A 25,475-nucleotide genomic window follows, 5' to 3' on the forward strand; every position below is an offset into this window, starting at 1 on the left:
TAAATGTAAATGTACTACTGAGTCAGTGGGCTTGAAGGCAGGTTAAAGCGCAAGTCACGTGGTTTTGTGTGTTCCTCTCCTGGACTCCCAACACTGTGAAAGCAGCAGATCGAGGTAAAACAAGCAGTGTTTTTGGATTCAGGTGTCAGCATTTGCCTTGTTCCCCTACTTGTCATTCACACAGTTTGCTTTGGTTAAACTCTCCGTCTTACTGAGCATTGCTTTCAGCTAGATTCCATTTGGCATGTTGCTGGGGATTTTGGATGCGAGTGCTTCCTTGTTTCTTTTAAGGTGTAATATTTCATAGGTCCATTTTTAAACATACTGACAATACAAGTTTTTATTAGTTTTATTGTTTTTCTAACTGCAAACAAATTAAACAAAGTACAAATGCTGAGAGACGAACGCTGCAGAATAACTCAAGAAAAGAAACATGTGGTGGTCCGTGCATAAAGACACATAAGCAAAGGGAACTTGGTGTGTCATCTACAGAAAATACTGTACATCATGTAAATCAAATGCAAAGTGCACAGAAAAGTTTATTTTCCTGCTTTCCTCTGCACTTGCCTAATGTATCGTAATGGAAAGAGTAGTTTCACATTCAGGAAATGGACTCTCATATAGCGGAGATCTAGGGGCCATTTCTAAGTGAAATGAGCTGCAGCATCATCGACCTATTACGTTTCACCAATTATCTCCATCCGGCATGTTTATGAATAAAATGAGCTCCTCAGTGGCTGCAGAGAGGGGAGGTCATTATCAGACAACACAACATAATTGCAGATGGGCTGGCCGCTTTGGGCAATGATAGGAATCTTGGGCATGCACACCCTGGACAAGCTTGAAGCAGAGAGCAGCAGGAACACAATGTCCCCATGCTCGAGTGGAGAAGAGCAGACTCAGAGGTTTGATTTTGGGAGTCATTATCAACAGACACGCTGCATTCAACCCACACACGATTATCAATTACAGTAACAACTCTTCTCAAATCCTCTCGTGGCCAGATAAGTGCAATTTTTCTGCATTCCCATCAGGCCTGGTTGCTGGAGCTCCACAAAGCTTTACAAAGCCGCCCAGTTCAGTAAATCCAATTTCCTTGCAAATGGATTTCAGCTCTTTGAAAACTTGAGAAATGTGCTATATACACACAGTGTATCTAGCCAATCTAGGTAAACAAACAGAGGTGTGTGTGTGTGTTTGTGCCGGACAGAGATAAATTTGTTAGCTTATATGCAGAAACTAAATATTGGGTATGTCAAAAGTAGGCATGGATTTAAAAGAAAATGAATTGTCATGTCAATCCATGTTTGGCAACACTAATGTTTATGGGAATGTTTTTCTCTTGTAAATTCTATTTTTTGTGTGCAATAGGCTACTAGCCCTAATTTGAAATTTTCAAGTTTAAATGTGCTTTTAGTGTACTTTTGCTCTAACTAACTAGCACTAAACTAAGATGGTGAACATATAAATATTATACCTGATAAAACATCAACAAGTCAGCATCGTCATTGTGAGCATGTTGTTGTCATTTAGCTCAAAGCCTATGTACAGCCTCACTGGGCCACTTTAGACTTTCAATGATGTTTGTGGCCTAGTTTTTGCAGCCCTGAAATGTTTTAATGACAATGCTGGACTATGCTGTATTGTGAATGTGATTGATTTAATGTCAATAGCAAGTTTAGGCAACTAAAAGTATTTTGACAGGGCAAACAGGGAATTTTAATTATTAGCTACACTGCTTCTTATCTTATTTTCTTGCCCATGTGAGAAAAACATGGTGACATTCACCACCACAGATAAAAAAAATCTCTCTGTGGGACTATGTATAGCCTTTTTTTACTCCTCTGGAGCAGAAAGGCTTACCTGAGAGGGTTGAGGTTAGTCAGATACGACCTTGTTCTACATATTTAGAATACAGAGCAAAGAACCGGTTGTGCTGGAACAGGCTGGGAATCTGGGGTACTTCATCACAAAACATTGTATTGTAGAGGCCTCAGTAGGCCTACTTAATCCCTTTACAACCCAAACTTCACTGGTTCACTTTATTCCGTCATTACTGGACACTGCTTAAACATCAATATGTGTCTAATAGGCCCTAATAATGACTATGTCAGTAGGATATGTATTGTATGATAGTATGACTAGTCTGATGGTGTTAGTAAAATGTTTTTAATATTTATGTATAATTACACTAGACCCATGTTGGGCCCAGAGAGGGTATTTGGCTTTAGGGCGGATTCTGAGCTAAAGTGTGCCACTACTGGTGCTTGCAGGGTAATGGTGTTTGTGTTTTGTGTGTGTGAGAAAGAGAGCAGTTAAGTGGTGCATGGAGCGCGTTACAGACGGGATAATACCGGAAGTCAACAAGTTGGCGTTCAAAATAAAAGCATGCAATTATTTTAAATGAAGAAATTATTTCTCTAACCCGTGTCAGCGAGAGTAGGCTAAATATCTGAAACACCACTCAGTATAAGAACTGTTTTAGCTAGATGTTCCTAATAAACTGGCAAGTCGATTGGGTTACATTTACACTTCTTTAACTTCCATTGAAAAAAAAAACTTTTCTAATACTGTTTTTCACTATACATACATTTCTGATAGCCTGCATGTGTTCAGTCATGTGATTATGTGATTCCCAACTTGTGTTTTGGGAGATAGATTTGAGGGCTCACATGAAAAATCTGTGGTGGAATGTGATCAAGTATATTTACTCAAGTAGGCCTACTGTAGACATACTTAATTTGAGGTACTTATGATTTACTTCTGTCTTTCCATTTTATGCAAGTTTATACTTCTAATCCACCAGGTTACATTTCATGAGGCAAATGTTCTTTTTACCCCACTACATGTCTCTGACGGCTTTAGTTTCTAGTTACGTGTCAGATTAAAAATTTTCACACCCTTCCTGTCTTTACTTTTTCTGATAAAGATTCATAAGTCTTCCTTTATGGGCTGAGAAAATTCTTCTACTTCTTAAGCTAAAGAAACCATTTAACCCCCCCCTTTTTAGAGACACATGGTTCTCACAGGACAGCGACCCTACGAATATCTGGTGATCTTATAGAATATGATTCATTGGTAGATTAAACGTCTCAACATATAAAGTAGTTATAATTAGCACAATCTTAGATATCTGCAGCGGTAAAAAGCAACATGCATAGTAAAGCAGCAAAAATGTTAATCCCAAACCATCGCTGTGCAAATACATCCATCGATACTGCTGGACACATCTTCAGTGATGTTCCTGGAATCATTGGGTGTTTTGGGTCTTTCAACATCATACACCCTCATCCAGGCGACCCAGCTGAGGCTGATCAGACCCCAGCTTGTGTTGCCAGTTGGCGAATCTAGCTACCTTGCCCCCATAGATCTCTTCTCTTGAGCCATAGCCATCTTGAGGCTTTCTCTGCCGCTTTGGTATTGTGGATGGCTCTTCTCATCCTCACTCCATAAATTCCTAACAGACTGAAGGTTCTCAACAGGGATCGGGCTGCAAAGCCCCTGCATCCGACCTCTATTGTGAGACACCTTTCTCTCCATCCAGCTTGTCGACACTCGCTGACTAGTCCTTCGTACTTAGCGAGCTTCCTTTCAAAGGCCTCTTCCAGGCGGTCTTCCCAAGGGACTGTTAGCTCCAACAGAACCACTTGTTTGGTAGACACAGACAAGAGAACAACATCTGGTCGTAAGGTGGTGGTCACAATGTGGTTGGAGAACTTGAGTTGCTGCACCAGATCCACCAACAGCTGCCAGTCCCTCGCAGTGGCCAGGATGTCTGCAGATGTTTTTGTAGTTGATCTTGGCTGCTCTCCAGCTTTGATGAAGGTGATGACTTGGAGGGGCAGGAGCGCTTAGCCCACTCAACTCCTGCAGCAATGGCTTCAGCGATGGCCTTCAGCACCTGTTCATGTCTCCACCTGTACCTTCCCTCTCCCAGTGCCTTTGAGCAGCAGCTCAGGTTTGATAGGCTGGGAAGCACATCATATACCACCTGGATGAGAAACTTGATCTGCTGTGGCTCTGCCTTCCACAGCTTTGCCCATGTCACCTCCCTCTCGATCGCGTTCTCCCGTCGTCGTATCCAGGCACCCTTTTGCCTCATTCCCACTGTTCTGCAGGTTCTCTCATCCTCGACCACTGCTCTCACGTCCTCCTGGACTAGACGGCACCTTTCCTTCCCTTTGGTGGTGTCAATGTGGGGAGTTGAAAAGGAACTCAGTCCAGCCCTGCCTCTTGTTACCACTCCCACCAGCCTGTTGTGATGTAATCTTGCCTCTGCTTGTCGAACAGCCCCCTCAGCCTTCCACTTCTGACCAGTCCTCACTTCAACCCCAGCCTTTGCCACCTTTAGATCGCTTGAGTCTCTATATTGCAACACTTCCCCGGCTCTCGTTACCTTGAACTCCTCTTCCAAGGACTTGAGTGGCAGTTGCAGTTGAGTCCTCTGACTCTGCTGGGGACGTGATGTTTTATCAGAGTGAGCTGCACAAGCTTGTGTGGTGTTGAGCCATATGCATTTGCCAGATCGAGCTACAGCACTGACAGATTGACCTTATCCTCTCTGGCCTCTCTGATGAGCTGCATCACCACACCTGTGTGTTCAAAGCATCCAGGCATTCCTCCGATTTCCCCCTTCTGAACTGATGTGTCGATAAACCTGTTCTTTCAGAGGAAGGTGCACAGCCGGTTGGAGACAGCACTGAAGAAGATCTTGACTTCGACACAGCAGGGAGATGATGCGGAACTGTTCAATCTTCTTGGAGTTCTCCTCCTTTGGAATCCAGACCCCCTCAGCAACTCTCCACTGTTCAGGAATCCTGCCCCTCCTCCAGATAACACGCACAGGCACAGCAGGAGTTTAAGACAGTTCTTGTACACTTTGTGCGAAGTGCTGCTTGGTCCTGGAGCAGAGCTTGCTCGCGCTTTCCTGACAACCTCTCGAACCTCCTTCAGGTGCAGCTCTGCCATGTTGAACTGCACACTTGGCCCAGGAGGGTCTATCAGCATGCTGCACTCCCCCGACTCCTTTTCCCTCGCTGAGTCGCTGTATGTTTCCTTCAGGTGGCCGTTACGCTTCTGTCCTAGCAGCTCCTTAGTGAACTTGAAGGGGTTGATTGTCATGGCTTGCAGTTTCCTGTCGACATCTCCCCTCATGCTGGCCTCCAGAATCTGGTCAACACCGATGTCTAACTGGTTCCACAGTGAGATCATGTTAGCTGCTGATACTCAGCAGATATTGATGGTAACACCTACATACCTTTATTTTGCCTATAAGGATTTAAATGCAAGACGTGTAGTGGAGTAAGTGTAGAACTTTTACTTAAGTAAATGATTCTGTACACTCCGCCTTTTTGTGTGAAATCGTGGATATTTTTACCTCCTCAGGCTACAAAAAAACTCTCAATCGATCTCTCAGTCAAATCCCAGGCTTCTCCTGCACCGCAGTATTATTGAGCCCATCCTCCTGTGCTGTGCTACCTGCTACTTCATGTTGCTCTCTCTCACCAATAGGAACAATCTTCTTAATTTACTAAAAAATCACTAACACTTCCTCCAAAACAATTGGTCTTCCCTTTCCCAACCTGCCAGTCGTCACTGACATCGACACTGCTCGCAGAATAAACACCATAGTATAAAATCCCAGGTATCCTCTCAATGCACGCTTCATTCACCCTTCTCCCCTCAGGCCACAGATAAGACAGCTACTATACAAAAAAGCCTCTTTGGGGAAAGGTTTGTACCCTGCGCTATAAGAGTGTTAAACTCACAGACAAATTCATGATATTTTGTTGCAACTGCCACTACTGTGTAAAATGTGTAGATATGTGTACAATATGTGTGTAGTATGTGCGTATAAACCGTGCGGAAGGTTGCTCTGTGAAAACAAATTTCCTCTATCAAAGACAATAAGGAATGAATCTGAATCTAATATAATATGAGAAGGAAAGAAAATCACTCTTGAACTGCTCACAACAAATTATCACAAGTTAAAGTGGATCATGGATCATGATGACGCTTTTTACACTTGAGGAAATAGGCTATCTTATTCTGAAAGCCATATCGGATGTGGTTGTTACTTCTCTCGCCAGCTTGCCTCTGGTTTCTCAACACAAGCACCGCCTGTCCAGTTCCCCGCACAACAACAAACGCGCTTTCCGCGGCGGGAAGAGAAGCAAAGGAGAGAAGGAAAGAAACACATTTAACACATATTTTAGTTACAGACACCTTGGTAAAGTTACGAGTTTGTGGATAAGACGATTTAAAACGGACAAAGAGCCCGTCTCATCCAGGTTTTCTCAGCAGACTTTACAGAACAGAGAAGCTGCTTCGGACTGTCCACTTCATGGTAAGTTAGGATTTCTTATACTGTAACTGTTAACTTACTTATAAGAATAATGTAAAGAGTGAAAGGGTTTTGTCGACGTTGTAGCTGTTTAACTACATGCGTGTCCTGCTGCAGCCTCATAGGTAGGTTGAAAGTAATAACAAGTCAGCCCGTCCCTCTGCACAGGTGCGTGGAGGTTCAATTAATTAATTCCTCAGGGTTGCTGTTGTGCCGTTTTAGATAAATAACATACACCAAAAACATACACTGTCACTGGAGGAAATTCAGTGCAAGTCTCCCAAACAAATCCTTTCACAATGTAAAATGCCACCTGGAGGCACCCTTAAAATCTTTGTGGTCCTCTCTTTAAAAACCGCATTTTATCAAACGCGTGCATCAGGCAGGTTGAGTGGGTTTAGACATAACAAAGTGCCTCCTACTGTAACTATATCCAGACTCATTTCCTGCACAGACTTCTGCTTCAGTCCAGATCATAAATAAACAAATTCCTTATCATGGACCCTGCATCCATCTCCTTAAAACAAATCTTATTGCTTTTATCTTATCTGGATACTGCTCCCTGTACTGCCATGCAATTGTGAAGTCTAGGGACTTTATTTCTTGGCTAATTTTATTATTAAACATATTTATCTTTGTCCCTTATGTCTACACATGAAGGCAAATGCCACTGATTTAAGACACTCATATTATTTTTCTGGTTTAGGACTATTTGTCCAGTGACAGTGAGAAAGTTCCACTTTTTCTTAAAGCTGAAAATCACAAAGAAAATCCCTAAACTTGCTGCATCATTTGGGAAATGGAAATCTAGGTCTGTTTCATTGACAATGAATGGGGTGCTGACTTTGTTAGAGCTAAAAATGCTAAAGTGTGTTGTCATTCTAGTTCTTTTAGCAAGTATGGAGCAGAATTTAAAAAATGTTTTTGGGTGCAAGAGCTCACAAAAATCTAATATGGCTGCAAACGGAGTACACTATTCATTGTCTATGGGAACAGTGGCAGCATTTACATCCCAGTGACAACACAAAACAATCCAGTCTATTATTATAGTCTACTATTCAGGTTGTATGTAAGAGAAAGTGGTTCAATATTGGCTTACCTGCCTTGGGGCTCAGCAATAACAAATGCGAATTCTTAAAATGAATGGCATTCCCCCTCTGACGCTGTCTACAAACACTTTTGGCTCGACACAGAGGTACTTTTCATGGTATTATTACTTTGCCAGGTGATGGTACGGACCAGAACTCCACAGCTTATGTTTTACTAGGAGAAACAAGAATATAACTCAGTGTTTTGCCCACAAAAGTTAGCTTGTTAGTAAATTCAGTCTCTTTTTGGACAGATTTATGGTGCATATCTGCACCGCAGCTCTGTGCTGTGTTTATAACAAAGAATTCTCGAGTGTGCTCATTTAAGTAATGAGGTTAAAAAAACCCACCTCGTCTATTTTTGTGTGCAGCTGCCTCATCTGTAAACAAAGGCAGAATGCTTGGAACAAGATGATGATAACATGACAAAGAAGAGCAAACAAACTGAAGCAGAGGATCTCTCCCAGCTCCAGCCCCGAATCCCTAAACTCTGCAGGATGAGATATTCAAATGTCCTCAGCCTAAACACACACATAGGTCAAGTGCTTACCTCAGCAAGTTTGAGAAGAGCGGACTGTGAGTCTTTACAGTGAGAGGCCACAGTTTATTTGCATTGATAATTTCTCAAGTGACTTATAAGCACATCCCTCAGAGGAACCGCTTCGTCAGGATATCAGGGTATTAGCATCTGTGTCCATGCTTTGTCTGTTAAAAGACTGCATGTTTTGGGTTTGATAGTAAGGGTGGGTTTTATGGCCATAAAATAATATCAGAATATTTCAGGATACTGCGATAACAATAATCTTGACTATATGACAAAATATGGAAAAATAGTTTTTGATAGGAGATATACGTGAAATACTGTTGTATTTCCGCCTTTTGTTGTTAGTCTTCTTGCACATTTATCAAATTACCTATTTTTTTTTTTGTAACCATACCACTTCCACACTAATGAAGTCGCGCCCCTTTTGTAAATACCTCTTTCACCGTGCAGCAATGCTAGCAATGTTACTTGTTGCAGTGTGTATCGATGTGACATCAACATTAACTAGTTGGAAATTTGCCTTTGTCACAATGTGAATTCTTTCATCATATTAAAAAAATCTACCCATATGTAAGCAATATGATGTGGCACATCTCTATTGGATAAGTGTGTCTAATCTGAATCCAGTATTACATCTGCGAATTGAATCTGAATATTGATTTTATATTACACTCACTACGGCAATAAGTTTGTTAAAGTTTTCAACAAATGTTATAGGGCTGGATATTGCATGAAACCTTCCAGTAGAGTGGCAATAAAATACCTGGGTTTTGGCACTGAAACCAAAATTATACTGTGTGGGTTTTTTTTTTTTCAATACCATAGTTTGGGGAATATACAATTTATTTGGCAGATAAAAGGAAGGTGAACCGTAACATTATGACCCAAACTGTCCTTTTGTAAACATCCATCACAGCTTACAGACCAACTTCCTGCTTCAACTTTGACCTGTTGGTTTTCACAGTTTTCCTGTGCAATGAGAAATTATAACACAATAAAATGATTTAGATAACCTGGCTAAACTTTTGGCTTGTTTATTACAACCTGTAATAAATTGAACTCATCCTTTAATATAGATGTCAAATGTTAATTTTACCAGCTTCTTCACTTCCTCATTAACATATTCCCTAATGTGTTCCTTCATCAGAGTATAAGCTGCTGTGTGCCTTGTTTTTTGAGCCTATTTATGTTTGGCATGAGATGACCTCTTATCTTTAGACTAGTAAAATAATAATAATTAAAAAAATACAATACTTGTAATTGATGGTGGCAAATATGTACATACCCCTCTAGCCTCGAGCATTAAAGCCATTATCATCAAATGATTCTCTGAAGTAGCAACGCCTCACCTTTTCACGTGATAATTACTGTAAGGGGTTGTTAAAGTAATGCATTCATTATCAATCATTGCAGAGCAGGCCTGTAACATGTGAACAACCTTGAGGTACAGACTGTGCTGGCAGTTGAAATAGCTGTTAGCAGTGGGAGAAATGTTTAGAAAAGCATACCTGAGTGTGTGCGCACACTATGTGTTCACGTGGGTGTATGTCTTTATGTGTACAGACGATAGTCATGCCTGTTAATAATCTATTTGTAGGAAAACACCCTCTAGTTTGACTTAGTGAGACAGGGATGGAGGTGTGAGTGTGTATGACCATGTTTCATAATAGATAATGTATTTTCTGTGAGTAATACTTCTGTCGTGCTGCTGTGAATATTGCCCTTGAACCGTTTTAAACTGAAGGTCACGTCTCCTTGAAGAATAAATATGAAAGAGGAACTTTTTAGAAGACAAGACAACAATGGGAACACAAGTGGGAGGTGTTTTGCTGTCAGGCATGAAGGCTGTGTTGTGTTTTTAGTTTTCCTGAGGGCCCATCATGTCAAATGAAATGCTGACTTAGTCTTTTGTGGGTTGCTTTGTTTATGTGGTGTCCCATTGTGTTGACTTTACAGTCCTGTCGCTGGATGCTTGCTGTAATTAGTGATGTTGCACAGTTTCCCACACCACAGTGTTTAAAACTGCCTGAAATAATATTCTGCAACTGTGGCTTTTCAATGAGACATGATGCAAAATAGGCTACAGGCTTGTGTCTGTTTAGTCTCTACACGACTAAAGAAGTAATGCATCATGAGTTGAAGCTTCTGGAAATATGTTTTAAATGTCTTCAGATGTAATTCTGCTATAGCACAATTGTCATAGTACTGTTGGCAGACCGCTGGTTGTTAGGGATCTGCTGTCACAACACACTGTATAAAACTCAGGCAATATGCTGAATCCACAACACGGTGAAGTATTGGCCTTCACCGTCAGTCCTCCTTTAGAGCATGCGCCAAATAGATTTTCATCTAGTTTCTAATGTTTCTCTGAAACCTGTGTGGAATACAAATACTGCGACATGGTGATTTAGATCTTATCTGATTAAGTTATCAGTCACAGAAATCTGTTTTTTAAAACACAGCTTGACCTTGGTCTGCTGGGTGCATGTGTCTGTGAATAACATCCGGGCAAATCATGTTCTTCTAGCCATGTCAACACAAACCATTGACTAAAACCCATTTTTTTAAATATAATTTATCTGCCAACGTTAAATCCTAAACTTTAATCATACATTTATTCTTCCTTCAGACCACAAAATAAGTTATCTTGTAAACAAACAGTAATGTTTACAGTCATTCTCACCAAAACACACTGTGTGTATCTTTAAGTCTTCTGGTCAAACATGTTGAATTTTTAATCCTCAAAACATTTTCAAACCTGATTTATATTTTTTTTATATATAAAATATATTAATTCAATTCAATTTTATTTATATAGCGCCAAATCACAACAACAGTTATCTCACAGCGCTTTTCATAAAACAGCAGGTCTAGACCGTACTCTATGATATTAGAGTCCAGCATTCTTCTTTTTCTTCTCTGCTGTTTTTATTTGCGCTTCACCACCACCGTCAGTAATTGGAATAGGACATCGCATCCCTGTCTTATTTATTTAGCAGCTGCACTGCCCTGCAGTCAACACTTTACTTTTACTCAACCATGTGGTTTTAGAACATGAGATATAAACAAAACATGGAACCACTCATCAAAACATGGCTCCATGGCACCACTAGTGGTCAGACACTCCATAGGGTACTTTTTATTCTATGTACATTATATTTTATAATGAAAACAAGTAACCTAGACATCTTTCTAGTCTCATATCACAATATCATAATAGAATTAGAGCTGAAACATTTAATTGAGTAATTAATTAGTTGGTGACAGAAAATTAATAGTCAGCTATTTTGATTATCCCTTAATCGTTAAGAAATTTTATAAGCAAAAATGGCAAACATTCAATAATTCTAGCTTCTCAAATGTGAATACTTTCTGGTTTTCTCTGTCATAGACAACAGTAAACTGAATATCTTTGGCTTTTAGATTGCTGGTTGGGCAAACAAGATATTTGAAGGCATCACTGTGGGCTCTGCAAGCTGGTGATGAGCACTTCTTTGCTGTTTGTTGACACTATTTAGTCCAAATGATTCTATAGCCCTTTACAGAGTGTTTTGTGCACAGCTGGACTGCACAGCTGTCTGAGGGCTCTGGGAGGCAGGGGCAGAGTGTTCAGAGATCCCTGAGCCTAGGAACGGGTCAGGACTCCTTTGTGTCTTCCTTTTCTGTCTAATCTGGAGCTGAGCATTCATCCTGACCCGACCAGGTGATGTCTGTGATCATGAATATATGAAGAATATTGAGGATAAAAAGTATTTAGAGGATTTAGCAGTTGTATGACACACAAACACACACAGAGGCTAACACACTTAGTTTTCTCTGCACAAACCTCATGAGATTTTTACTTCGGCCCAATTTTCAGATGCAGAGCACAGCGGCCATTAATCTGTAGACATCTTTACCTCCCAAATTGTCATATTCGGCCATCTCTTTCCTGGCATTTTGACTAATGGCCCCATTTCAATGCAAATGGACCATCATAATCTTCCATCAGTTTACTGTCATACATGACAAGGAAAAGCATCAAACCACAGAATTTTGGGCATTTTTGCAGCTCTATTATGGATTAATCATCTTGTTTTTTTATGTGTTGTGTCAGAAATAGTTGGCCAAATTGCACAAGTAGGGCGATAATGAAAATAATCGTTAATTGCAGCTCTATTATAAATCAATTTCTTCTGAATAATAGTTACCATTACTTGGTGTACCACAGTGCAGGCTCATCCACTTGCCCTTGCCTGGCTGATTTTGGCCATGAAAATCCACAGATTACTCACTGCATTTAGACAATTCATAGCTGTTTTTTATCCGAACATGACTGAAAGTGGATATGATGCTATGCTGTTTTTTATTCTACAAACAGCACAGTGGTCACCCCTTGAATACTGATGACTCTAAAATTATTAAAGAACCCTCCTCCTTGTAAATTTCTAATATGCTACGTAGAGAAATAGACTGGACGTCTCCTGTGTCTCTTTACTCAATCACTGCTTCATTTTTATAACCAGATTTTAAATCTCTGCCCTTTTTTATTTTTTTCCCACTCAATATTGACCTACATTGCTGCATCTTTTCCTGCAGCCACTTTAAGAATGAACCGCTGCAGTAGAGATTAGATTTACAGTTTTGTAAACAGCCCTGATAAGATGCCAGAACAGAATGGCTGGACTTTGCTCCCTTCACTGCAAAGTCACCGTCATCAACATCTCTTAGTGAGTGGGGAAGCGGGGGGAATGTCCTTGGAGGGGAAAACACTTCTTATCCTGGAAAACTTGAAAGTGGACTCGGAAGTCATTGAGTTAGTCATAATGTAATAGTTATGGTAGGAATTACTGAGCAATTAGCTGTGTCCTTTTAGTCATACTAGCGACATTTAGTGGCTTCATGCTGGCTCTGCCGATCTTTGGTCAACACAAAAAAAATGTCAACAACGATTATATGGATTGACACTAAATTTTGTACAGATATTCATGATGCACAGAGGATGAATTCTACCAAACACCACGAGGTTGACATTTGTGGTTAAGACTGAAACAAATTTTGGAGGGACATGCCATAAAATGATGATCTCCTTAAAATAAGGTCAAAAATAACTATTTTTCCAATACTAAAACTAAAAACTAATGACATCCTCGTCATCATCAGTTGTGTGTTGCAAATGTTAGCATGCTAACAAGCCAAACGAAGATGGTGAACATGGTAAACATCATACCTGCTAAACATTAGAGCCTGACCGAAATGGGATTTTTAAGTCCAATGTCAATTTCGATATTTGAGAATTTTAAAATCTGATATGCCGATATATCGGCTGAAATTCTTTTCCCCCCCTTATTTTAAGAAACGCATGACATAAACAAAGATTATCCCTTACATTTGTTATGTTGAGACCATATTAAGATACAATGACATAATGCAGTATAAAAATTAACTTTTATTGTTATAAATAGTACAACAAAATATGTTAAAGTTTTGATAAATAAGAAAACAGAACAGAAAACATTTTTTACGAATATCTGATTTGTTATAAATTATGGAGTACTGTTAATGATGAACAATTATCCTTAATGAACAACACAAATAAATATCTGACGTTTTTTCTCTGCAAATAGTTGTAGTATTTTTCTCTATTTTTATTCTTATATAACTTGCGTTCTTTATTCGATATTTAAATATTTCTGGATTTATTTATGTCAACTGTATGTTTGTCAATGTGTAGCACCTTATCAATTACACGTATGTGTAAAACACTACTTGGAAATAAAGCTGATTCTGAACATAAAATTTTTTATTTATATATATATAAATAAAAAATGTCTATTGTGGGAGCCAGCTAAACATTTTCTTTGGTCATGAAACACAATGACTACTTTCAATTATATAGCATATTCACATCTAGTTTATTCCTTTAACAGCACTCTGTTAATTCTAGCCAAAGCTACAGGAAACCATTTCCTAACTACCACCTGGCTCTAAAACATGTTGTCTATGATGTGACAGTGACCCTGAGGAAACTGCCTTTGAATTCATCAAATACTACATGACTGTCTACAAGGAAGACCTGCAACTTTGAGATTTCACACTAACGTTGCACATTCAAAAGAGCAGCTAGATAACTTTGTTTGGCTGGAAGCCGTGTTAGATAGGCCTACTTGTTCAGCTCATGTTTATTTACATGTCCCTTCTCATTTCTGCCATACCGACTATAACGCAAGTGGCTTGCTGATATTTTTAGAATACGTTAACCGCTCATTAACGTTAGCGCTCCTCTACTGATAAACATGGCATTAGCCAGCTTTGAGGCTAATTTGGCAACGGGCAGCGTCAACTGCTGTAAGTGATGTTAAAGAATATTTATGAATGAATTAGAGAGAAATAAGAGGACCATTCACTAGAACTGTTTCAGAAATAAATGTACAATCACGTTTGTCAGCAGTGTAACCACTACTCACCTAATGTTACGGTAAAATAACACTGCTGTGAGCCTGGAGAGGGAAGTGAAAAACGGGAGGGTTAGGAAGTCTGGTATGGTACAGGCATGTGATTGGCAAAGGGCAAAAAAGCAGGACAAAATACATGAGCCCCCACCTCCCACCATTAAACTGGCGGATGGTAAAGCAGGACCCATGACAAAAACTTATTTGGATGTGTCGCAGTGGGAATCAAAGACAAGTATCTAATCCACTGCACCATCACCACCTCTCTATAATAATTATTATTTTGTATTTTTACCAAACTTTAACAGCTAAATTTGTAACATGAAATAATTGAGTCTATAACTAACAACTAACTTAGTTCAGATCAGTTAGATGCTAATTGGTTCAGTCAAAATTAATAGATTGTTTGTAATGAATAAGAGACAGAAGCAAAGGTTGTTGCCTGTTTAATAATAATAATATAACTGTTAAAGAAACAGTTATATTATTCAGGAAACTCGGATCGAACAGCCAGATCAGTCTCTGTCTTTTGATAAACTGTAGGAAAAAGTTAGACATTTTAACTCTGGCGGCGGGCGTGTGCGTGAAGGGAGAACGACCGCAACAGTTTCACTGAAGCCGTTGCCATGGTTACCTCGCAGAGCTCTTGTCTGCCTGTCTGTTGATGAGGAGTGCAGAGCAACCCCGCTGATCAAAGCCGTATGAAAAGGCCTTATAAACCCTGTCACAACCATTCACAAGGAATGAATTTACAACGTGCCAAAACCTTTAACATAAGGACGACTTAAAAAGCAACCATTCATACAGCAAAGTGTACATAGGCTAAGTGATTGATCAATCGACAACAAAGTCAAAGTAAACAGACATCTATAACAAGCAATAATCAAAACATAGGCTACCCAGTTTATCCAATCCTTATTGTCAACTCAGTGCTGTTTTGAACTGCTTTTTCTACCAACTGATCTGTTCTACATATTACGAGCCAGATGGAGACGCTGTTCCATATATGGTCATGTGCTCCCACACTAACGACACGGTAACGCTCAGTCTGCCTGTTCCGCCCAGCAACAGCAGCAACAGCCTGGTAACATGCTTCAGGTCTTGGCCAATCAGAAGACAGTGGGCTTTGAGAGGGGGGGCTTTAAAGAGACAGGAGCATCTACAGCTTGTTAATACAGAGGCTGAAATGAAGGCCTACATGAAGAGCCAGTATAAAAGAAAATACTTTTTTGAACTTTTAATCATGCAAAGCTGCCATACAGGAGTCACAGAACTACAATGTAGGACTGGAAAAGCAGTATCATATGTCTCCTTTAAGTCATGTAAATGACTTGACAAATGATTAACTCACCAGGAACATGCAGTGTGAGAGCTACCAGGAGCTACTCTCCGTGGCTCTGGTAGACCGGTCTTTCGGTTGGTATAAACGCAGATATCTGCAAGTAGCTTATATCGGCCGATAATATCTGCAAGACGATAAATCGGTCGGGCTCAACTAAACATCCGCATGTTAGCGTTGTTATTGTTAGCATGGTGATGTAACCATTTAGCTCAAAGCACCTGATCGATGGTTCGAAGATCGAAGTTTAACCGGTTAAATGGGCTCAGATGTCATGGTTATTCACAGGACATGGGCACAAATTTGTTATGTTTGGCCTTGATCCCATCAAGCCTGAGCTTGCACCAAAAAAATAAGTTGTGTCAGGAGAATATTTTACACAGCATGTACACATAGTGTTGCATCACTTGTGGATGATTATGTGTGATAAAAGGAAAAACAACGTGCCCTTTTCACATGAGCAGCTGTGATTGCAATGGTAGTTAGTGTGAGCATGACATTCACAGCTGCTGCAGGGAGGCACATATGTGATGATGTACAGTACAGGCCTGGAGCCTCTCTGACTCTACTTCTCTCCTCCTTTTTTTTTTTTTTTTTTTACGTCTTTCGTTCCCTTGTTGCTTTCACACTCTTTTTTTTTTCCCGTCCTCTCTCAGTACCACTCATTTTCCCACTCACTTCGCGGTGTCAACTGCGTAGTATGTTGCTGTAATCCATCTCACACCTTCTGACTGTTGGGTAGCCCACAGTCATTCTCACAGACGGTGGTCAGGAACATTAGAAAACACAGAAACAGAAAACACACGGAAAAGCAAGTCAATAGTTTGAGATGGAGGTGCATATCCCATTACAAACGGTCCCTAACCTAAAAAAAAAGTTTTGGCCATTATTTCTATCTGTTAAGACTTGTACTCAAAAAGTAAATTGCTTAGAACATGGCAACATTGGTCAAAATAAGTAAAATGGGGTATAAAGCACAAGTTGTCAGTTAAGCCAAATGTATTTGGAGGAGAAATCAAAAGCAAACTGTACAATTATTACCCAAAATGTCCTAAGTAAATATCCATCACAGTTTACAGACCGAATTCTTGCTTCATCTTTGACTCACTGTACTTGCTCTAGAGGTGTTCAGTACATGTATGACCTAATCTTTAACACCTAATCTTCAAAATAAACTGAATATACTGAATCACCATCGTCACTGACTGAATCAGTAGCTTTAGGCAGTGGAGCTCCTCACTGTTGACTGAGAGCCCTTTTGTCATCTCAGTTTATACAATACAGTATGTTCCTACCTGGTTAAAAGCTCACAGAAACACTGTGTCACAGAAATACTCGTTATGTGACAACTTTGTTGCAAATAAATGGTTGCTGAGCTATTCTATAAACAGTGCTTTGTACTGAATCGAATGTAGCAGCTTGAACCAACATGCTGAACGTACTCCTGAATTGAACTGTCAGAATCAGCACTGAACGTCGTAACTTTATGAACGGTGATTCGCCTACCGATGTAGTACAGAAGTACATTTGAACGGTGATGCAATCGCTTTCCTTTACATTGTCAGTTTTCCTGTGCAATGTGTTGTTATGGAAATTTTGCTTGAAAAAATTACTTGGAAGAGAGCTTGTAGAGAGTTTGTAGAGCCTGACTGATATAGGGCTTTTAAGACCAATACCAATTTTGTTATTTGAGGATTTAAATTTTTTTTAAAAAGTACAGCTGATTGCCAACAGGGGAGTTGCAGATTGCCCTCTGGCGGACAAACTACGCAACAACAACACTCATAACATTATTGAAGGATCTCCCTTCTCTGTTTCTTTTTAATTGTCATTTATCAGCTGTTCTAAACAACAATACTGATTTATCTGCAATTATCTCATATCAGTCTTGTTTACAATCCTGTCTGATCATCTGACTGCTCTTATCTTGCCTGGACTTTTTTCCAGTGATGTTGCTATCTTCCGTTGCTGTTCGGTTATGATAGATTTGTACTTTGGGGAACAGATGGGTCATAACCGAAATCATGATGTTTAGACCTAAGTTGTCAAAGATTTAAACTCAAAGGATAATTCTCTACTTATCCTTCCCGCCCGACGACCCCAACGTCTCTGCGCGGATCTCAGACTGTCTCTTGGACATATCCTCAGACTCATCTCTTCCGAGAACACTTTCTCTTATAACACCTATAACTCCTAACCTCTAACATGCGCTTCCTGTTCTATTTTTCTTCTATCCCCTTACAATTTTCCTGTATTGATTGCACTTTTTGTTAACTAGTGCTCTTACTAGTATTTATTGCTGCTCTTATGAGTGTATATATTGTCAGTTTTAGTTCTCGTGCTGTATTTGATGCTTTGTTGATGCTTGTATGTTTTTCCTAAAATGCAAGTTGCTTTGGATAAAAGCGTCTACCTAATGAGTAAATGTAATAATTCTGGTTTATTACATCTACAAATCTTTCCTCTCTTCAATTCTTCTCTGTTTCAATCTCTACTTTTCTCCACTTTTCCCCTAATTTCCTTCTTTTGTTCACTCTCATCCAACAAGGTCATATTACTCTCTTTGTCCTTGACAGGTTTTCAAACATGGTCAAATGTTTTTCATTTCAGTTTGAAACTAATGACTCAGGGTAATAATTCATCCCGTGTCCTTTGATTTTTGTTTCTGAAATGTAAAACTGGGATATCAATCTTGAATGCCATTTGTGATGGCTGATCGCCAGGAGTGTTCCTAAAATTTTAATTCTGAAAACAGTGCTTTAACTGTCTCCATCCTTTTTCGTATTAGTTTAGTTTTCTTGCAGATCGAGGTACAGTGTGTAAGTGGGACGATTCCTCCCTAAAGATAGGTTGTTTGGATATTTTTAAATACATTTCTCCTCGCTCTCTGTGTGATTTCTGGCCTGATTATATTCTCCTGCTGAAAGTCCACAAGATGGATGACACAACGACACACGCTCTGTTAAACACAAGCACTGATGTGCATTAAAAACAGGATGTCTCGAAACATACAAGACGCACAGTCCTGAAGTTAAGGTCTTTAAGCGGAGAGGCTGACCGTGTGGTGGGAGGCAGGCTGGCTGAGAGGTGAAGAGGTGGTAGGGAAGAAAGAGGGTGCGGATCATAACTACGTGGGTGGTGGGATGCACGGTTGGGTAGTAGCTGCGTCACAGCGTTGCATAAGGGCTTATGCAGGCAGAGGGGAAGTGGATCTGAAGTAATTAGCGTGTAGAGCTGCAACAAGAGAGATGCCGACTATTCAAACAAGGTACAGTTCATCCATCCATCCACACATAACAGAAGAGTCAAGGCTGCCTGTTGACTTTTTTCATTGACTTTTAAAAAATTCTTTCTCTTCTTTTTAGTTGACATAAAAACATATAAGCCTTCCCATGTAAACTTTCTTATATTCATGAATCCAAAAAAATACAATATAAATACTGGCAAAAGATAAAACAAGTAATCAACTGTAGATCATATTTAGCTTACAAAACCTAGGAGACAACCAGGTCTCTTTTCTGCAGAAATTAAATGAAATAGTTAATCAATTTGATAGTGATTACAGCCACTTGTATGGAAAATGTTACACCAAGAATTGACTTACCTACTAAATAATTACTATGAACTATTTTTCTACACTTTCACAACTTGTTTTACCAGAACTTTAAACTGCTTCAACAGTCGTTAGCTTAATTATTTTAATTATAATTTCTATAGTTTTGTAAAAACAAGGCTTAAACCGTACAGCCAGGACAGGCTGAAAAGTGTTGTCCAAAGTAAAGCTTCATTGTAAGCTATAGTTAAAAAAATAGCTAGTAATTTGAGCGCTGAATAATTTGTGCAGTGTTTATTCGCCCCAAACAACTAACATACCAACTGTACAGATCCTAGCTGTAAACTGCAGGAATGTACACAGTGTCTGCCTGTGTTTGGAGAGTTAATGTGTGTGTTTGGGTCCAGCTCAGCCTCTGACTATACTCACAAAAACATCTTCATTTCTTTCTGCTTTTTCCTCTCGTCTCTGTATATTTATGAAGCAGATCCATAAAGCCCTGGGACAAGCATGAATTTTTCGCTGAAGTTGTAACATTTTTAACTTGCATGGATGCATCTTTGCTTCAGTCTGCAGCACACTGGGAATATTTGCATCTGTTCACGTCCACTCAAGTCTTTTCATCGACTTTATATATAATCGTGCTCCATCTTTTACACAGATTATAGCTCAGAAGATCTGTTTGATTGTTTTTATTTTATATTTTTCATATTATCAATACTATAAAAATACTTTTATTAATATTCAACCAATGTTAAAGCCAACCTTAAAAGCCACTTATCTATGAACTCCAATGTAGTTAAATAAATGTGTTAGTTGCACAATAAGATAATCTGTTTTGCTGTAGTTTTTCAGGAACAAGGCTTTGGATACTTAAACCACAACATTTTTCTGTGTGGTTCTTTTAATGCTCAGCTTCTTTTTAATGTTATAAATCTTATTCAGCATTTGTTTCAAGAACACCACCTTTTCACTGACAGCTGCATTTCTGGTCCTCCTTGTTTCCTCCTCATCCTCAGATCCTCACTCCTCACAGTAGAGTAGAAATGGATGCAGTTTTCTCTCTGTAAGTTTCTAAAATGTGGGAGGATGTTTGAGGTTTGGCCTGGATGATCCTAAATAAGGATGTCTGAGAACATACAGAGATTTTGCGCTGTTTAAGATGGAATGTGATGCTTTCCACGTGAGCCATCTTCTCGCTGTCCAAACGAAGCAGACATGCCAGTTTTCCCAGTGGATTCTCTTTCCACCCTCTGCCCATTTATCCATTTTAAATAAACAGCTATATGATTTCAGAATTTCTGAACACAAGCTTTCAGACTTCTCCATAAGTAGTTTTTTCCCTGCTACATTTATGCTGTTATTATGTTCTTGACCACAACTATGTACGTGCAAGCATGTTCTCAGTTTTCCCTAATAGCCTGGTGTGAATCTTCAACATTATCTCACATATCCAGAGTACAGTATTGTCAACATGTCTCTTAACTTGTCTGGAACCTTTTGGCACACGGTTAAACAGTAGAATAATAAACCTAAGTGCTGTGGGATGGCAGTGTTTTGGATAGGGAAGAATTGGGCCACCACCCTACTCCTTAATAGTCTACTGGCTCCGTGTGTGTGTTGACTGAATCACAAGCTTTTGTGTGTGTGTGTGTGCCTGAAAGTCTGGCAAAAACTGACTCTCGTTTATCCTAATTTCTTCTTCTCTAGTTCACTGCCTTTCCCAATAGCTATCTGAATTTATTTCCTGCTCTTCATCCTATTTAATGCAACCTCCCGACCACTGCACAGTGTAGCTGTAAACTGTATGCCATGATGCTCAAACACATTTATAGCAACTGTTATAAACAGTGTGTTATGTTGTTTTTATGTTAACAATGTATCACATGACTACTTTTATGTGAAAGGAGACAACGCTCGAATCAGCATTGTTTCTAGATGAAGCTTCTCGTGAAAAAGCTCTAAAAACCGATTGTGTGCTACACACAAACTGTCCAGTTAGCAACCACAGAGAGACAAAGTTAGAAGTCAGGCTAGCTTGTGAACGTAGTGGAATATTGGACTTACATAAATGTAACATCAAAAATAATTACAAGTGTTACTGGAGGTCCCTTTTTTTTGACCAAATGTCAAAACTTGATATAAAAACAGAGAAATGTTAAAAACTGTAACAAGCAAATCTTTATGTATTTTTACCAACAATCTTGTCATTATAACAATGCCTGTAAAATGTATGTATATGTGTTAGATGTATGTATGTCTGTTATACTAGGTAATTAAAGTAATCCTTACTTTTAATTAAGATGACAAATAGATGTGAAAGGACTGTTGAGATGGATTTAGGTTATGTCTATTTGCTTCTTGTGTCCCAACAGGCTTAGTTTCCCTGTGGGATACTAAACAACGGCTGCTTTTTTCATTTCTGTTTTTGGTCAGCTGGGATTGTTGGCCCTCCTGCCTGCAGATTAAAGCTAAATCTGTGTTCTCTTTTGTCTATCACCAGTGTCAGATTTTAGAAGATACTGTCTTGTGATCTGGATACCCTGCCTGCAGGACACCTCATGGATGTCCAAGGAAGGATAATGTAAAGTAGGAATGTTGAGTAATCACACTGAAAATAAATCAACTGTATTGGCCCAGATATTAGATGACACTGACTACGAGACATAAAAGTAAAACATAAAATACTTAATTTAAAGCATGCTGTAGACTAAATCCCACATTTGTGTTGCTTGTCAGTCTCACATTCACACACTCTCCTGTCATTATAAGGGGTCAAAAATATTGTGTTTTCAGACTTTTTGAGCTCCTTATTAGTTCTTGGCTACTTAACGGATGATTTGTTTCTCCAGTCGGCATCAGGAGACATAGTTTTTCAAACGTAACTTCCAGAAAGAAATACCGTCTTATAATCAGGGCTATATGGTATTTTTAGAATGCCCCCTTGGCCGTGGCTCATGTTTTTCCATACACACAATTCATAGATACTAAAGGACTACTGATTAATAAGTACATGTGAGATTAGTAATTGATCTATTTCTCATAGGTAGGTAGGTTTATTGTCAAAATATAACAAGTTATAGAGTGAAATTGAGTTTTGTAACTCCCTTCTGCTACATACCCATCCCTAGCGTTTTTCAATCGATCACCATTTTAAACAGATGATCTATATTCACTGCAGGTGTTAACATGTACCTTATCTTCTTTGAACCTTAATGAAAACTACTTCTTTCTGAGAGGGTTTAACTCGTACAAATTCTTTTGAAGTTTGCTTACTCAAGAAGAACAGGTAACGTAATTCCTCCACTTCATTGATTCTTGATTGCTTTGCGGGTCAGTTAACATGTCATAGTGAGGTTTAGTGGTATTGAAAGCTGTCTTTGAAGGTGCCCGTTCAGCATATGAATAATGTAGTGAAGTGGTAATCACTGTGCCGCCCTCTACTCTCATTTCATGCAGCGCAATTGCTCGTCTTTCTGTGTCTCACCCTCTGCTGTTTGGTCTTCCTTTATTGAGGGTTATTCCCTTCATTGTGGAATAACAGGTGAGGGGAGCGGCCCTCTTAAGTAAACACCTGTTCATGATGTGTGGATTGATTGTCAGTCTTTAAAAAAACAACTGTGACGGTATTGCTTTACAGGGCTCAAAGTATAGACTATGGCTTTGCACTATAGCAGTGCAACATTTAAGAAGCCGTCTTAAAGCCATCTGGATTGAGCTACATTACATGTGGGAAGCCACAGTTTCCTCAGCACTTCCATCTGTTTGTAACATACGAATACAGTGTGTTTGGCACAGAAGAGCAGCAGGTTTGGTTTGCTTTGGTTTAAGTAAAGCCCGTTCAGCTGGAGAAACCCAGCAGGCAGTTAATTTTAGCAAACATCCCTGATCCTGCTGATAAAACAGGATGCAAAATAAACAGATAACCGTTACTCTCACTGTTTCAACTCCTGCCACAGTTCACCACAACCCTATAAAGTTAAGCCTTTATTTTGAACTCCAGATCTAGTCTGATGGTATTTCCCTTAATTGTGTTGATCAATTCACGTATTGTTTCATGTTGTATTCTAATTTAATCCAAAAATCATATGCATAAGGGATAGTTATTACAGAGATTACTAGAAAGGATTCAGAGATGTCTCTAGTTTTACAATCCTCTACATTTGTTTTTTTATAAATAATACATTATTGACAAAACTTGGATCTGCATCAAATAGATGCATGTAAGTTAAAGTTAAATCCAAGATTCACACCAAAAACAATAATAGAAAACAATCAAAACTGGAAATCCACCTAGCAGCACCTCTCAGGCTCACCAATTAACATGCTATATCTCGTTTGTACATAAAAGGAAGTTTACATGAAATTAAAAATGTCACATTGTCATTTTATCATGGATTATGAGCTGAACTATTTCTTGGCCAAACGCAGTAACTTTCAAGGGTCTTATCGTCCCTAAATGGGGAACTATTCCTTTAAAATCTGTTAACAGAATCTCTCAAAAAGTTATCTAAACAGAAACATGGGACCATTTGGGGCTGGACCATTTGATCAAAAATTAATATCAAGAAATATATTTTCTTTTTTACATCACTACATGTAGAGCGTTTTCTCATCTGTCTCACCTCTGATATCACCAGTTATTAAAGGCAAACTTTCCAAACTTACAGTCTTGCGTCAGCTCATAACAATAATGCCAAGTGGTTAAATTATGGTGAGCGGATTTCAGCTCGGTCTACTTCTGGGTCCATACAGTCTCAATTTACAGTCATCCGATATAGAAATTTAAAAAAGCCAACTACTAACTAACAGCAGGGCAAGAATACGCAAAAATTTCACCAAACTTCTGAAACTCTGAGAACCGGTCAAAATAACACAGCTACCTTATATTCTTACGCCATAACTTGCTTAGCTCAAGCACACGGCCACCTCAAAACCACATATTGACGCTATTTGGAATGTTTTTCAGTACGGTTTGTGTTGTCATTTTGCTAAATAGCCAATGTTAGATGTTACTTGCCTCACTTGGTTTGTTGAACTTCCATTCAAACTTTTGCCAGTTAGACTTTTATTGCAAATTATGACAAGTACAAGTAAGTAAGTACATTAAGTAAAGTACATTTAGGTCAGTAAGAGATTCATAATGGGAAATTAATTTATTGCACAGCTCTAGTAACAACATTGTACCTGTCTGTTAGTCTCTGAATACTGTGTGAATAATTCATGGCCATATTACTTAGAAATATGATCTCCTGAGGCACAGCTGGCAATTAATCCACTGCTTTGGTTTTGCAAATATTTCTGAAACTCAATTATACGTTAACATCAGGACAAGGACAAATTACACCTTGAAAAATTGGCCTGGGAAGGGGAGACTGAAACCTGCAGAATTGAAGTAGGGAAGTTGAGGGCAGTGGCTTGATTCACATACAGTGGATTTTGTCTATGCACTTTTCCAGCACCATATGTTGCTATTATTTCTTTTTCTATTAGTGTCAGTAGTGTTCTTTGCTGAAAACATAATAGTGCCAAATGCAGTCTAAAGTAATATTTTGCATTTATAACGTTCTCACGGCAGCAGGACTCTGGCTGTCTGGTCGACTCACCTCTGGCATTTTCCATAGTCTTTTCTCATGCTTTTCTACTCCACTTAAATATTGCTTTACCACTAATATACCAGTTTAATGAATTGCAGATGGACTCCTTACTACCTTCCAGATGGTGGCGGTGTACTGCTCACCTTTTTTGTCTTTTTAGATGTCAGGTTAGAATTTGATCCAAAATCTGTTTGTGTTATTAACATTTTTCTTATTTTGTATGTAACAGGTATTTTTTCACTATATTTGTCTTAACTTTAAACCTTATATGATGATAGAAAATGACAAAAACATGTTGAAAAACCCCCAAACCTTTGTGGTGATTCACAAAACATAAAATAATCAACAGTAATGTTTTTACTTTACCCGGGATAGTTGTTTAGTGATCTGGGTGCTAGCTTTGGGTTCGATCATCACTCTTGTTGACATGGAAAATCCCCTCAGTCTCAACCTTCCTCTATGTGAAGCTTTTTTGCCTTCATGACTCAGATTTTCCTCTTTTTCGCTTACTTCTATAAACACATGTCACATTTCAGGTTTTCCAACTCGCCACAGTGGTAGTAGTCTCACATCTTCTCTT

At 39.1% G+C, this 25,475-nt stretch overlaps 1 protein-coding gene and 2 pseudogenes across 2 annotated transcripts in view; 1 reads left to right on the forward strand and 2 right to left on the reverse strand.

The window, feature by feature from the left end:
- The window catches only part of LOC123983536, a 4,428-nt pseudogene extending 1,137 nt beyond the window's left edge, over positions 1 to 3,291 (reverse strand).
- Positions 3,292 to 3,347: 56 nt separating this feature from the next.
- LOC123983537 lies at positions 3,348 to 5,211 on the reverse strand (annotated as a pseudogene).
- Positions 5,212 to 6,101: 890 nt separating this feature from the next.
- The window catches only part of LOC123982671 (leucine zipper putative tumor suppressor 2 homolog), a 38,028-nt gene continuing 18,654 nt past the window's right edge, over positions 6,102 to 25,475 (forward strand). Inside the window, exons 1-2 of one of the 2 annotated variants that reach the window (XM_046068375.1) lie at positions 6,102 to 6,346; positions 21,802 to 21,887. The gene's annotated coding sequence lies outside the window, so the exon portion shown is untranslated. The remainder of the gene's footprint in view (positions 6,347 to 21,801; positions 21,888 to 25,475) is intronic. The other variant, XM_046068374.1, reaches the window with a different exon arrangement.

Source organism: Micropterus dolomieu, linkage group LG14, assembly GCF_021292245.1.
Source record: "Micropterus dolomieu isolate WLL.071019.BEF.003 ecotype Adirondacks linkage group LG14, ASM2129224v1, whole genome shotgun sequence".
Taxonomy (NCBI): Eukaryota; Metazoa; Chordata; class Actinopteri; order Centrarchiformes; family Centrarchidae; genus Micropterus; species Micropterus dolomieu.